This window comes from Saccopteryx bilineata, chromosome 3 (assembly GCF_036850765.1).
Source record: "Saccopteryx bilineata isolate mSacBil1 chromosome 3, mSacBil1_pri_phased_curated, whole genome shotgun sequence".
Taxonomy (NCBI): Eukaryota; Metazoa; Chordata; class Mammalia; order Chiroptera; family Emballonuridae; genus Saccopteryx; species Saccopteryx bilineata.
In genome coordinates, this window is record NC_089492.1 from 186,679,742 (window position 1) to 186,692,899 (window position 13,158).

Genomic DNA, 13,158 nt, shown 5'->3' on the forward strand with positions numbered 1-13,158 from the left:
GGTTCCCTTTATAAGGCACTAATCTCACTAATGAGGGCTATACCCTCATGACCTAATTACTTCCAAAGACCTCACTCATGTCCTAATACCATCATATTGAGGGTTAGAATTTCAATATACTGTTGTATTGAAACAGCGAGAAACAAATGTCTTGCCACACACACAATCAATTAGCCAAGTTAAGAAATTAAGGAGTCTTTAATTAACTGGCTGTGCAGACCGCACAGAGACCTAAGTCGTTCAAATCAATGCGGCAGGGAATACAGTTTGGGGCTAGCTTGTAAAGGGAAAATTACATACTGCCTGAGGAATGGGGAGGAGAGGAAGCATAGCAGTAAAACAAAGCAGTGAAGCAAGCTTTCTTACAATGTTTATCCATAGGGTTAATCCAGGGAGAAACATTCTGAAAACATCTGCAACTTTGCAAGGCCACAGTCCGGGAGACCAGCCTCAAAGGAAAGGAATAGGGAGTCTTTTTAGAAAAAGTAAGTTCTGCTAAAAGTCTCTTTGTTTTAGAGAAAGTAAGTTTTGCCAAAAATTATTCATGTTAAGAGCCTTTCTTTTCCACACTTCAATATGAATGGAGAAGGGGCAAAAATTTAGTCTAAAACATATATTTCTTCCCTTTAGCAGCTCAGCCTATCTTATTTCTGAAGTGCCGGGGTCCAGCCCCGGGGGGGATACAGGGGTCCCACAGGAGGAGACGGCGTCGGCGAAAATGGAGTGAGAGAGCCGAATTCTTTTCTTTCTCTTTATTCTCCGGTTAGCATTTACTGCCAGGCATCTCTACCCAATGCTAGTATAGCTCCCTTTTTATACACGCACACCAAGTTACAATCACATGGTGTTAATTATTACTTTTGTTTCACTATGTTTTCATGTTTCCGGATAACAGTTAATTTACATCTATGAGTCACAAATCAGGTAGCAAATCATTCAAAATACAAAATAACTTGAATAGCGATAACAACATCAGTAAAAGCTTTTAGAGTATTAGTTCTAAAAGGCTTGCCTCTAAAGAAATTAACATAACATTAAGAATAGCTTTCACCCAAAGATATGCAGAGTGTACTTGCAAGATAGCCCAGCAGCAACACAAGATATTCCATGGATTTCCCTACATTTTTGAATCTCATGAGAACATCTCATTGAGAAAGCCTAGCAATTGCCTTTAGTCAAAAGACAATTCTCTTAGTAAAACATTCTTTTCTTGCCGACTACGCTCTCATCCTAGGCCACACAATGGGCCATCCTACTATACCTTACCTAAGATACTATTGTCTAATCAAATATTACTTATTTATTATATTTAAACACTAGTTAAGTTTTGACTCTATTCTTCTCAGAATATACCACTATTTGCAGATCAAAGAAGAAAGGAATGTTTCTCTACTTATCACATGAAAAGGCTAGGGAAGAAAAATGTTAAGTGAAGGCCGAAGGGTGCTTTGTGCACAGCCACTGCCTCCTAAATCACAATTTATTCTTTTTAACATGATTAAGAAGGAATTTTCCTACAAACTTAACCCTTTACGAGGGATATCATAGCCAGCCTCTTATGTCTATGAGCCCAGTTCAAGGGGCTTACAGGCTTTTCTGTGGAACTCACACCCTCTGTCTCATTTCCAAAGAAATCACTACGAATCTACAGGGAAAGCACGGTACTATTATCCCTGTGCCACAAATAATAGCACACACCCAGAAAAGGGGGGGATATAAGGCCAGATTAATTCAAAAAGTCAAAGGGGGGAGTATCGTTGTGCCTATCCTTTGTGGTGACTTTGTCACCCCGCAGCCATTGGTCTTCACTGCAGTGACTTTGTCACTTCGCAGCCATTGGTCTTCTCTGCTGTGACTTTGTCAATCAGCAGTTTTTGGTCTTCTTCTGCTGTGACCTTGTCAGCCAGCAGTTGTGGGTTTTCTCCTGCTGTGACCTTGTCAGCCAGCAGTTGTGGGTCGGCTCCGGACACTGAAGTGCTGAGAACACCACTGCCTAACAACAACAACAAAATTAGATAACAATAGAGGGAAGGGGGAAGCACTAAACAAAAAGAAAAATTACTAACTCACGCCATGTTTCCCTTGGTGATACACAGAATGCAGTCTGCACACCTCAATTTGAACAATTAAGCCCTGACTCTTATGTTTCCAAGGAATTTTGATGCTTTATTGGATCTTTATTTTCTAGTACAAAATCTTTAATTTCTTTTTTCCCCCAATATAGTTTTAGGAAATGTTGGGCAGATAAAATACATTATGCTCACTTTGTTAGAGATGGCACTGCCCACGTGGAAGCCCATCTCCCAGGTGATGATATTAGTTGCCCTTATGCTTGGAATGGGCATAATTATATTAATGTGTGTTGGGGGCAGGCTGTGGGGCAGGCAGGATCCCTGTAGCGTGGGGCTTAGTTTTAGGACTAAGCCTTTCCCACTCTTTTTGATGTAGAATGGTGCACTCTCATGAGGAATCCCATTATACCTCAAATAAGTGACTTTGTATCAGAGACTTCCTTTTTGTATATTGGATTAAAGGTTTTTATTTCTACAGTATAAAATGGGGGCAGACCGGGAGCTTGCTCTCTCAGCTCCTGAGATTAGCATTAGGGGAGAGAGCAGAGAGGAGAGGAAAGAGAGGCCACGTGGAGGAGACCAGGAGAAGCAGCCAAGATGGTGGAGTGCTGAGTGAGAGGCCAGTTTGTGCAGAGTTTGTGCAAGGAGAAGGAAGGAGATGGGGAACAGAGGTGAATAAGTCTGGTGAGCTAGAAACCTTTGATTCTAGGAAACTCAGATAAGTCAGTAGCTTTGTGAGCACTGAATGAGTGGGTTTTGGAACCCAGTGTGTGTTTTTACTTGCCCGCCGGGTGCAAGCTAGGATTAAAGATGATGGCCCACCAGTTTTTGGCTCCTTTGTTTCTTTACCAACTGTCTGAATCCATTGCAAACCTGCATGGGCCAGGCGGCTGTGATGGTGGCAGTGGATACTGGCTTCACAGGAAGTTAATCAATTGAATAAGTTATTTCATATCTATTTGAATCAGGACTGGGGGAAAACTTCATTCGGGAATTACCAAAAAGACTTTAATTGGACTTAATATCGCAGCTCAAGCCACTATTTCAAGCCACTGCTTAGAAAGTAATTATTAATAGAGTACTTTTCTACCTTATCATGAAAATATAAAATTAAGCTTAAACTGTACATTGTAACTTAATTAAAGTCTGGCTAACAGTAGCTAATAACATTCCTGTAATACAACTTGTCTACTGTGTTAGCTTACTTAATCATCATCTCAATTCTATTAGGTAGGAACTGTTATTATTCCCATTTTATAAATGAGGAAGCTGAAGCACAAAAGGTTAAGTGACTAGACCAAAGTACAAAGCTAATAAACAGGAGAGTCAAGATGCAGACCCAGAGAGTCAGCCCTGAGACGATTCAGCCTGCTTAAATAAGAGGTAAATGGTTATTGGGGGGGAAATGCTCCAGATTGCTTCCAAAAATTCCAAGAATCAAACATGTAGTTATGTTGTAGATTGGGGGGAATCAGACAATTGGTGCCTTTAATATAAATTGCCCCTGGAAGACATAGCAGGTTTTTTCTGCCATCCAGCCTACCCTGGAAACCCACCTTCCAACATACCATCTCACATCATAAGAAAGATAATGCAATACAGTGTTGACTTTTTGTTAATGAATAGTGACCAAAAATAAAAAGAAAGCTGAAGGGGTACTCTAATTCAGATTTTTCAAACTTTAAGCCACCACACATTCATGAACTGTGAGAAGCATTTGTAATGGGTTGCAATAAAATTTTTAAAAAATCAGAGTACATCTCATAGAGTAAGATATAATCTTAAACTATTTTTTAAAATATTGATTGATTGATTTTTTGAGAGAGAGAGAGGAACATCAATTTGTTGTTCCATTTATTTATGCATTCATTGGTTGATTCTTGTATGTACCCTGACCAGGGATCAAACCTGCAACCTTGGCATATCAGGATGACATTGTAACCAACTGAACTGACTTACTTCAATTGGCCAGAGTGAGTAAGGTATTGTCTTATTTATGAAACCTTTATTTTTGTACAGGATCACAACCTAAAATATATTTCTTACTTTAAGTTGCAAACAAAAACCTTTGATATCTTATGATATAGTCTAGGTGATCTAGTCAAGGGTGAGATTGAAGAAATCGCTGTGAGACTAGTACTAAACCTTAAGATTAGATGGCTGTACATCTTATCTTAAATGCATGCTTAAAAATTCAAGCCTAGTACTTACCACTTCCTTTGGCAGCCTTTGCTGCTTTAAGAATAACTCTGGGTTATATTTAAGAATGCTACTTAACTTTTGAATCCTTTCCCTTGCAATGTCTTATTTTGTTTTCATCCAAAACTATATAGATTACGCTATGAGTGATGTATAGGTGGTTTACAGGTGAATACCTCCAAAAGTAGAGTTTCCAACAAAAGAAATGCCAAACAACTGGAAAGGACTACCAGAAATCATAAGTCTCTTGGTGTCAAAGTGTGGCACAAAGACAGCAGAATCAGCTCACCTGAAGCAGAATCTCAGGCTTTACCCCAGGTCTGCTCAGTGAGGGTGTACACGAGCCTCAGGTGATGATCGGGCACTGACCTTCTCCTTAGCCTCTCTATCAGCAAGAGAAACAACATTCATCAACTTAGATTTCCCCCCAAACTAGAAAATGGCAAGGGAGAATAGTAAACAGAAGTCATATGTGTGTGTGTGTATGTACATGTATATGTGTATATATTTGTATACACCTGTGTGTATGTATGTATGTGTAATAGCTTGAGACTATTACAGATCTGTTTTCCAACTCAATGTTAGTGTATGAGAAAGGTATAAGTTTTGTGAAGCAAGATTTGAGCTTAATAGATAAGCATGGTTATTTATTCTCTGATTACCTCATCTACTACTCACTCTCTCACCTGCTTGCTCACCTGCTCTGACTTACCTCTTATTTCTTTCCATCCTCCCTCCCTTTCTCTTTGTCTATATACTTTCTACTGTGCTCATTCTTGACCTAAGCAAAGCATTAACCTTTTGCTCATTCTGCTCTTAGGTGTGCCCATCTAAACAAATTTATGTGTGTGGATATACCCTTATTAGTTTGTGTATATGATAGATTAAATGAAATTTATTATGGAGGTATAATGAAATGTTTAGTAAAATTTTACTTTAGAAATGCACTTACCGTATTTAGGTTTATTTCTTGAGAGAGAGGCAGCAAGGGAGAGCAATGAGAAGCATCAACTTGTAGTTGCAGCACCTTAATTGTTCATTGATTGCTTCTCATATGTGTCTTGACTGAGAGGCTCCCGCCGAGCCAGTGACCTCTTGCTTTAAGCCAGTGATCTTTGGCTTCAAGCCAGTGACCTTTGGACTCAAGCCAGTGACCTTTTCAGCCAGTGACCATAGGATTATGTTGATGATCCCATGCCCAAAATAGTGACCCCACACTCAAGCTGGTGAGCCTGCACTCTGGCTGGTGACCTTGGAGTTTCAAACCTGGAACTTCAGTGCCCCAGGTTGACACTCTATCCACTGCACCACCACTGGTCAGGATGCACTTATTTAGTTTTAATCACAGATCTAGGAATTATGGGGAAGGGATACTAAGATGAATAGGATATTGTCCTTATGTTTTTCACAATCTAATGAGAGAGAGATAAAACATGTTGTTAGAAATGCAGATTCTGTGTTAAGAAAGTATAGAGAAAGCAGAAGTCATTTGATAGACTTGGAAATGTTCCCAAAGGAGGTGGTTTTGCATTGGCCTTTTAAGAATGAATGGCATTTCTATTTCTACAGGTAGAGAAATGAGAGGGGAAAAAAAGAAACAGCATTTCAAGTAAGCATGATGGATGTTCTCAGGGAACAATAAACAACCATAGATAGAACCTATGGAAGGGTGAGATTGAAGAAATAGAAAGTGCTTCGTAATAGAGAACTCATTGTCATGCTCAGGTACTAGGTTCAGTTCTAGAGTCTGAGGAAAACCACCCTTGTTATATCCTATCATTTCTTTTCCAAAATCCAGAGGTGTTATTTTGTTTAGAAATATAGAAATGACAACCTCCTGCCTATAGTATCTACCTCACCCCCAGGCCCCTTTACATCAGTTCCCATCATTCTTAAGCACAAGAGCAACACTCTCTCCCATGATTTACAAAGCCATTCGGTCAGCCCTTGCCCTACTCCTTCCCCTCTACCCCTTCTTTAGAACTTTGCTGTCTTACTACTAGAAGCACCCAGGCTTTCCCTCAAATCATCGCTTTCTGTGCCTACAATGCTCTTCCTCCTCCTGCCCACTCCGCTCTTCATCTGGTGAGCACCTGTCCATAGAATTCAGTTCAACGCAATTTAATTACTGCTTCCTGACTTAGTTGACTTAAGTCAGGTCTGTTATATATTCACAGAGAACTATATTCCTTCAATGCACATCTCATAGTTCATAATTAAACACTTATTGATCTCTTCATTTGGTGAAGGTCTGGTGCCCAATAAGATTGTAAACTTCCTGAGGACAAATTCTATTTTTAAGCACAAAATGGGATTTCTGTCCTTTACACTGTGTCTGTCACCTATTTTTTTGAATGGATGATGAAGAATCAGATAGTCTAGACTGAGGTTTGGCATATAAGTCAGAAGACCTTGTAGAGAGATTGGACACTGATAAGCACGGGTATGTGTGAGCACAAAGACGGTTGTGAAGAAGAGAGGCAAGGTCTTACAAATTTCTCATTGTCACCAAGTACTTTCTTACACTGTGAATGTGTAAATTACACATACATAAATGACTACATGTGCACCTGAATTTTTCCTTCTACAGGATCTGCAGAAGACAAATACCATCTGTAGATGAAAAAGTTTGTCAGAAGGATATTTGTACAGATTATAAATAAAATAATCTTCAGAGTCTATATTTTAGAAGTGCGAGTCAAAAAATCACATTAGCAGGAATCACCTATGTTTATCAGAGGTGCACATTTCTCCAGCAGAGGGTGCTAAAATATAAATTTGTTTAGTTAAATAACAGATTTGCCTATTCAGTCTTCAGCATCAGGTTCTTGTAGCAAATATATTGAAAAAGATCTAGTTTTGTATAATGTGGGCATAGGGGGTCTTAGAACTAAAATTTTTTAAATGTGAAATTTTTAATATTAAATCTTATACACAAGGGCACTTCTTTCATGTTGCCTTGTCACTTTGTAAAACTTTTAGTTAATGTTTTCAAGGAAAACTTGCTGTAGTGATGTGTTACATATTATATGCAATATATTATATATTGTGTCAGTACCAGTAAGCTTTTTAAGACTTTGGCAAAATAATCCTTAGACCCTCAAATTGATAGAAGGTGAGTATTTTATCACAATCATCAAGCCAAAACTTTTCTGAGGTATAAAAGATTATTTCAGATATAAAGGGTTATGTGGCGGCTCATTTGTTTAATTCTCAGAAGCTTTTAAGAAATGCTGTGTCTTGCCATATTGCCTGGTTTGTGGTGGTGTAGTGGATAGAGCACCAACCTGGAACACTGCAGGTGTCAGAAACCCTGGGCTTGCCGGGTCAAAGCACCTACAGCAACCAATGAACAGCTAGAGTGAAGCAACGGCTTCTCACACACACTCTACTTTGTAAAATCACTAAATAAAATCTTTTAAAAAAACAACAACCATGTGTATCAGTCAAGCAAGGTCAAGTCAAGTAATACTACACTAACAACCTCAGTTTCAGTAACTTAAAGAGCAAAGATTTATTTCTAGCTCATACTTCCTGTCCATCATATAGTTGTCTGGGGGCTCTGTCCAGTGCCGAGGAATGAGGCAGAGGAGTCACTACCTTGAAAGTCGCCAGTCACCAATGGCAAAGGAAAAGAAAAGCAGGGGCATCACACGTTGGCTCACAAAGTTTGTCTGGAGGAGGTGTCCATGACCTTCACTCACATATTCTTTTTTTTATTTTTATTTTTATTTTATTTTTTTATTTATTCATTTTAGAGAGGAGAGGGAGAGACAGAGAGAGAGAGAGAGTGAGAGAGAGAGAGAGAGAGAGAGAAGGGGGGAGGAGCTGGAAGCATCAACTCCCATATGTGCCTTGACCAGGCAAGCCCAGGGTTTTGAACTGGCGACCTCAGCATTTCCAGGTTGATGCTTTATCCACTGCGCCACCACAGGTCAGGCTACTCACATATTCTTAACTAAAGCAAATCCCTTGTCACACCTAACTTGTAGAGTTATAGAAATACAAGACTATGGTGCATCTGGGAAGAAAAACAGAAATATTTGACGGATATCCCTAGTAATGACCACATGCTACAAATGTAATAATAATAAAAGTCATTATAAATAATATAGAAACATTGATTTTAAATTTAATATTATATATTCCAAGTAAAAGTCTATAGGCTATATTATTAACCCAGTTTTATTCCTAAATTGTAAGAACTGCTAGCATGGATAATTACAATAAAATATTTTGCCTTTGGATTTTATATTCATTGTTATATATGGTTTGGAGGGGAGGGGTGTATAGATTTATTTCTCTATGTATGTTTTGCTTTGACTAATGCTAGTCTATTTGTCTTTTTTTTTGAGAGAGAGAGAGAGAGAGAGAGAGATGGGAAGGGAGAGAGAAGAGAGAGATCAGAAGCATCAACTTATAGTTGCTTCACTTTAGTTGTTCATTGATTGCCTTCCTCATATGTGCCTTGACTGGAGGGCTCAAGCTTAGCCAGCAACCCCTTACATAAGCCAGAAACCTTTGGACTCAAGCCAGCGACCTTGGGTTTTGAACTGGGGAACCTCAGAATCCCAAGTCAACGCTCTGTCCACTGTGCCACCACATAGGCTTGGTTAGGCAAGCCTATTTGACTTTATTGAGAACACAATAACTGCTCTATGTGTGAGGAGATGCAAAGGGAACAATTGGTCTTGGGGGAAAGGGTCAGGCAGCCAGAGGTTAAGCTTTTGCTACTGATAGATAACAAAATAAAAATAAACAATTTGCCACTCAGCAGTCCCTCATAAAGCCAGAGAAACAGATGTCTCTAAAAAAGATGTAAAATAGAGTAGTCCTATTCAGTAGTGGAAAGAAGAGCTTCTTTGCTTCATGTAACAGGCCTAAGAGAAATCTCAGATGGTTCTCCTGCTAAGCATGTAGGGGATGACCGCCTCCTGCAGTGATAGCCATCAATGTTCACCAAGAACAATCCAGGGTTGTAATTAGGTTGTAATCAGAGAGGCACAAAACTCATTATCTCAGGAACTGAGGCGTTCCTGCCAAGGTGGAGCTGGCAAGTTGCCTGACCTCAACAAAGCCGAAGGAAGCTTTAGGTCAGATGTAGGCTGGTAAGATAATGGCAGCAGGGTCACAGGGACCCTGGCCACTAGTAACCCAAAAACAATCCTAGGCTTTTACAAAGGGACTGGCAAAGAGATAATTGGCAGTTATGGATAGTCAATCTGGGTCCTGATGGTAAAGTGGTAGAGGCTGTTGAGGTGTTAGCCCCCCTCTGCATATGGATAGGGCAAGTTGCTGAGCTGTAAAGAAAGCTGAAAAAAATACATTGTACATTTTCACAAAATCAGCAGGGGAAACAGAAACCCCCAATAAACCTCATTAGAATGTGGCATTACATTTTGATATTCATCATCTTCTTTCCCTAACCATTGTTCATTCCCATCCACCTAACCATTGTTTACTAACATTCTATTTATCATTCAACAGTCTTGTAGCTTCCATGTTCTCCAAAAGCTTTTTCTTATCTCCCCAAATTAAAATCTTTCCCTCTCTCTGTTCTGCATCACTTTTTATGGGTAACTCTATGACAATGCTCACCCCAATCCTCTTTTCATTGCATCTGCTTGTGTATCTGTCTGTCTTCCTCCACTGTGACCTCTGGATTATAAGTGTTTGGAAGCAGTGTTCGAATACAGGCTTTCTGTTGATTTTACCCTGCACCTATCCAGATCTGTGTATACAGAAGGTGCTCAATACATGTCTGTTGATTCAGACAGACAGCATGGACATTTTATGATGGCATTCAAATTCCTTTGTTAATCTAAGAAATATTTCAAACACCCATAAAAGTACCCATAATAACAAAGCCCACGCTTAGAGTGGCATTAATTTCTCCTAGTGCATTTACCTAGACAGTATAGTCTAGATGTTAAGAACATGGACTTTGGAATCAGCAGTTCTGAATCTCAGCTCTGTTTCTTATTAACTACGTGTTCCAGGAAAATTACCTCATCTCCCTGACCCTCAGCTTTCTGTCCATAAATGGGGCCGATAATACTTAACTTGCTGGTGTTGTAAGGACCAAATGAGATAATATATGCCAAGCACTTGCCACAGTGCCCAGTCCCCCCCCCCAAAAAAAAACTCAAAAAAGGCAGCTATTGTTAGTATCATATGCATTTCCACAACTCCTGTGACTCTAAAATTTGCTTCAAAATAAGCTAGGGTAGGATTGGAGGAAGCAAGTGAGGGTTTAGATAAAACAAAACCTGGCTTTTGGTTAATAATTATTGAAGCTGGGTAATGGGTGTGTGGCAGTTTCAATCATTTGAAATTTCAGAGTTTTCCATAAATATTTTGTTATCTGAATGTATTCATGGGTTTGTTTCCCCCCTGGGAAGCAGTCTCTGAGATGGAGGAAATTTCTGGAGGAGTGTTCTTGGGATCAACACCTGTGAGGGAGTGAAGGAAGCTGGACTAGCCAGTGGGAGAAGGACATGTTTGACACTCATAGGCATTCAGGAGGGTAGATGGCCCTTCAGAGTGGTCCTAGATTAGATCAAGCTATCCTCACTTGACTAGTGAGGATATGGGGACAACCTGGGCAAAAGAGAAGGTGTCACTTTAAGCAAGGCTCTCTAGCCTAGAGTAAATCCAGAAACATACTTGGCTATCTATCTGAAGCCAACACTCAGAGAAACTGAGGGAATAAGTGGACTTGGATAATAATAAATATTGGTCAGTAGCAAAAACAAACAAATAAAACCAAAGACCTTATTTATTCCATCTGAAGTACAAAGACTGGATTTTTCATACCATTAATAAAGACTTTCCAAAAGCAGGTCTTGTATTTTTGTATGCATTTTAGGAAGTTAGCTGTCTCTTCATTACTCTACCAGTTACTAGTTTGAAGAAGACACACATTTATGTCATTCTATAAAATGGATGCTCATGAATAAGGCAGGCATGCTTCCTTGCTTCTTCTGGTTGATAATGAACAGCTTTCTCTTGAAACCTTCCTTGAGAGGAAGCTGGAGAAAGTAAATTAAAACACTGAAATTCCCTAGATAGTCACATTAATGCATTATCACAGTTGGTTTTGTTTTTTCTAAGGCTGAATGGAAGGCTTCTGATGACAAGAGAGTGTCATCACACCAAGCCCAGACACATGCTCTGGCCCTCTGTGTGCACAAAAACAACAACTCAGTTTCAACAAAGGATAAACCAATCTTTATTTTCTTTCTGCCACAATATACTTTAAAATTTGAATGAAGAAAATATGCAAGATATTTTTTCACTGAATAAAAATGTTAGCAGATCCTTGCCGGACCCATGGTGACGCAGTGAGTGGATAGAGCATTGACCTGGGACGCTGAGGTTCCTGGTTCTAAACACTGAAGTTGCAGGAGTGATCACAAGCTTGATCACAGGCTCATCAGCTTGAGCACAGAGTTGTTGGCTTGAGCCCAAAGGTCGCTGGCTTGAAGTCCTAGGTCACTGGTATGAGCAAGGGTTCACTGACTCTGTTTGAGCCACCCCAGTCAAGGTACATATGAGAACAATCAATGAACAACTAAAGTGCTGCAACTACAAGTGGATACTTCTCATTCTCATCTCCCTGCCTCTCTCGAAAAAAAAAAATGTTAGTAGATCCTGAATATCTGAAGTCTTGATGAGTATAACTAAAGAGGTGTGAACTATTTTAATAAAACTCTCTTAGTTGACTATACAGAGAAAAATTATTATTACTAGTCCATACAATCAGCTAGTGAAGAACTAATAATCTTGAATTACTGGAAAGTAGGAGACTAGACTTATGTAATTTTAAGTTTTTCACTCTTAATCAGTGGCATATCAGCAGAGGGGGAGCAACTCTATCTGGGTGCAAGCAACAAGGGAGGGTATTGTTAGGTCACCAAAAGAGGGACACACAAGGCCCAATGGGTTTTATAAGAAATTTATTTATCCATCTTGTACACAGACAGGCTGAGACCCCAGTGGCATCAGCAGTGAAAAGTTACAAAGCCAAAGCCTATATAGGACTGAGTTTGGCTGTATTTCTCACTGCAGGGGGAGAACTTCTGTTATGTGTAGCAGTTGAACAATGGAAAGGTTAAACAGTGGAGGGGGGTAATGATTAATGGCCAAGCAACAGAACATTTAGTAAGTGAAGGGGGAGGTAACTAGCTGGCAAAATGTCTGAGGGTCAAGTGGAGGTAAGACATCAAACAGGGTTGTTCAAGTGGACAGCTATGGGAACTGCACTGGCATTGGGTCACTTAAAGTTCAACCTGGCTAGTTTAGGCTTTTGGTAAGGGAATCTGGCCCCAAACCTAACAAGTATCATCTGCTGAAAATGTAACAACATTTTCTTTAATGAATTAAATATCTGACTGACTTTAATTATCACTAGGTGATGGAGTTGAGAATCTGGGTAGGGATAAATTCTTCTGCTCTGTGGGGAATCAGCTGAGATCATTTTGTCACCTGAATTTAGAAGATAGGTGGGCTGGGATGGAAGATGCAAGAGGGTTTCACTTACATGTCCAGTGCTTGATGTCCTCCAGGTGGCTTTTTTTTTTTTTTTTGCTTAACATGGTGTCTCATATTTCAGCAGTATGCTTGAGCTTCTTTATATTAGGTATCTGGTTTCCTCAAGCAAATGCAGAACCTTCCAGTCCTTCTATAAGCTAGACTCAGAATTGACATGTGATTCAGTCATATTTATTGGACACACCAAGTCACAAGATCAGCCCAGGTTCAAGGGGAGGGGAAATAGATTTCACATCTTAATGTACTTATGAGGTAAAAAGGAATGAACAACAACAACACCTTTAGTCTTTTCTACCTCAGATTAAATATTTAAATTTCACATAAATATGAGAAA

General features: G+C 39.5%; 1 long non-coding RNA gene across 1 annotated transcript; it reads right to left on the reverse strand.

Annotated features, from left to right (window-relative positions):
- Positions 1-769: 769 nt before the first annotated feature.
- LOC136330876 (uncharacterized) lies at positions 770-12,853 on the reverse strand. The gene is made up of 3 exons (XR_010730402.1): positions 12,814-12,853; positions 4,561-4,656; positions 770-1,993 (listed from the first exon to the last, which is right to left on the reverse strand). It is a non-coding gene; the product is annotated as an uncharacterized lncRNA (long non-coding RNA).
- Positions 12,854-13,158: the final 305 nt, after the last annotated feature.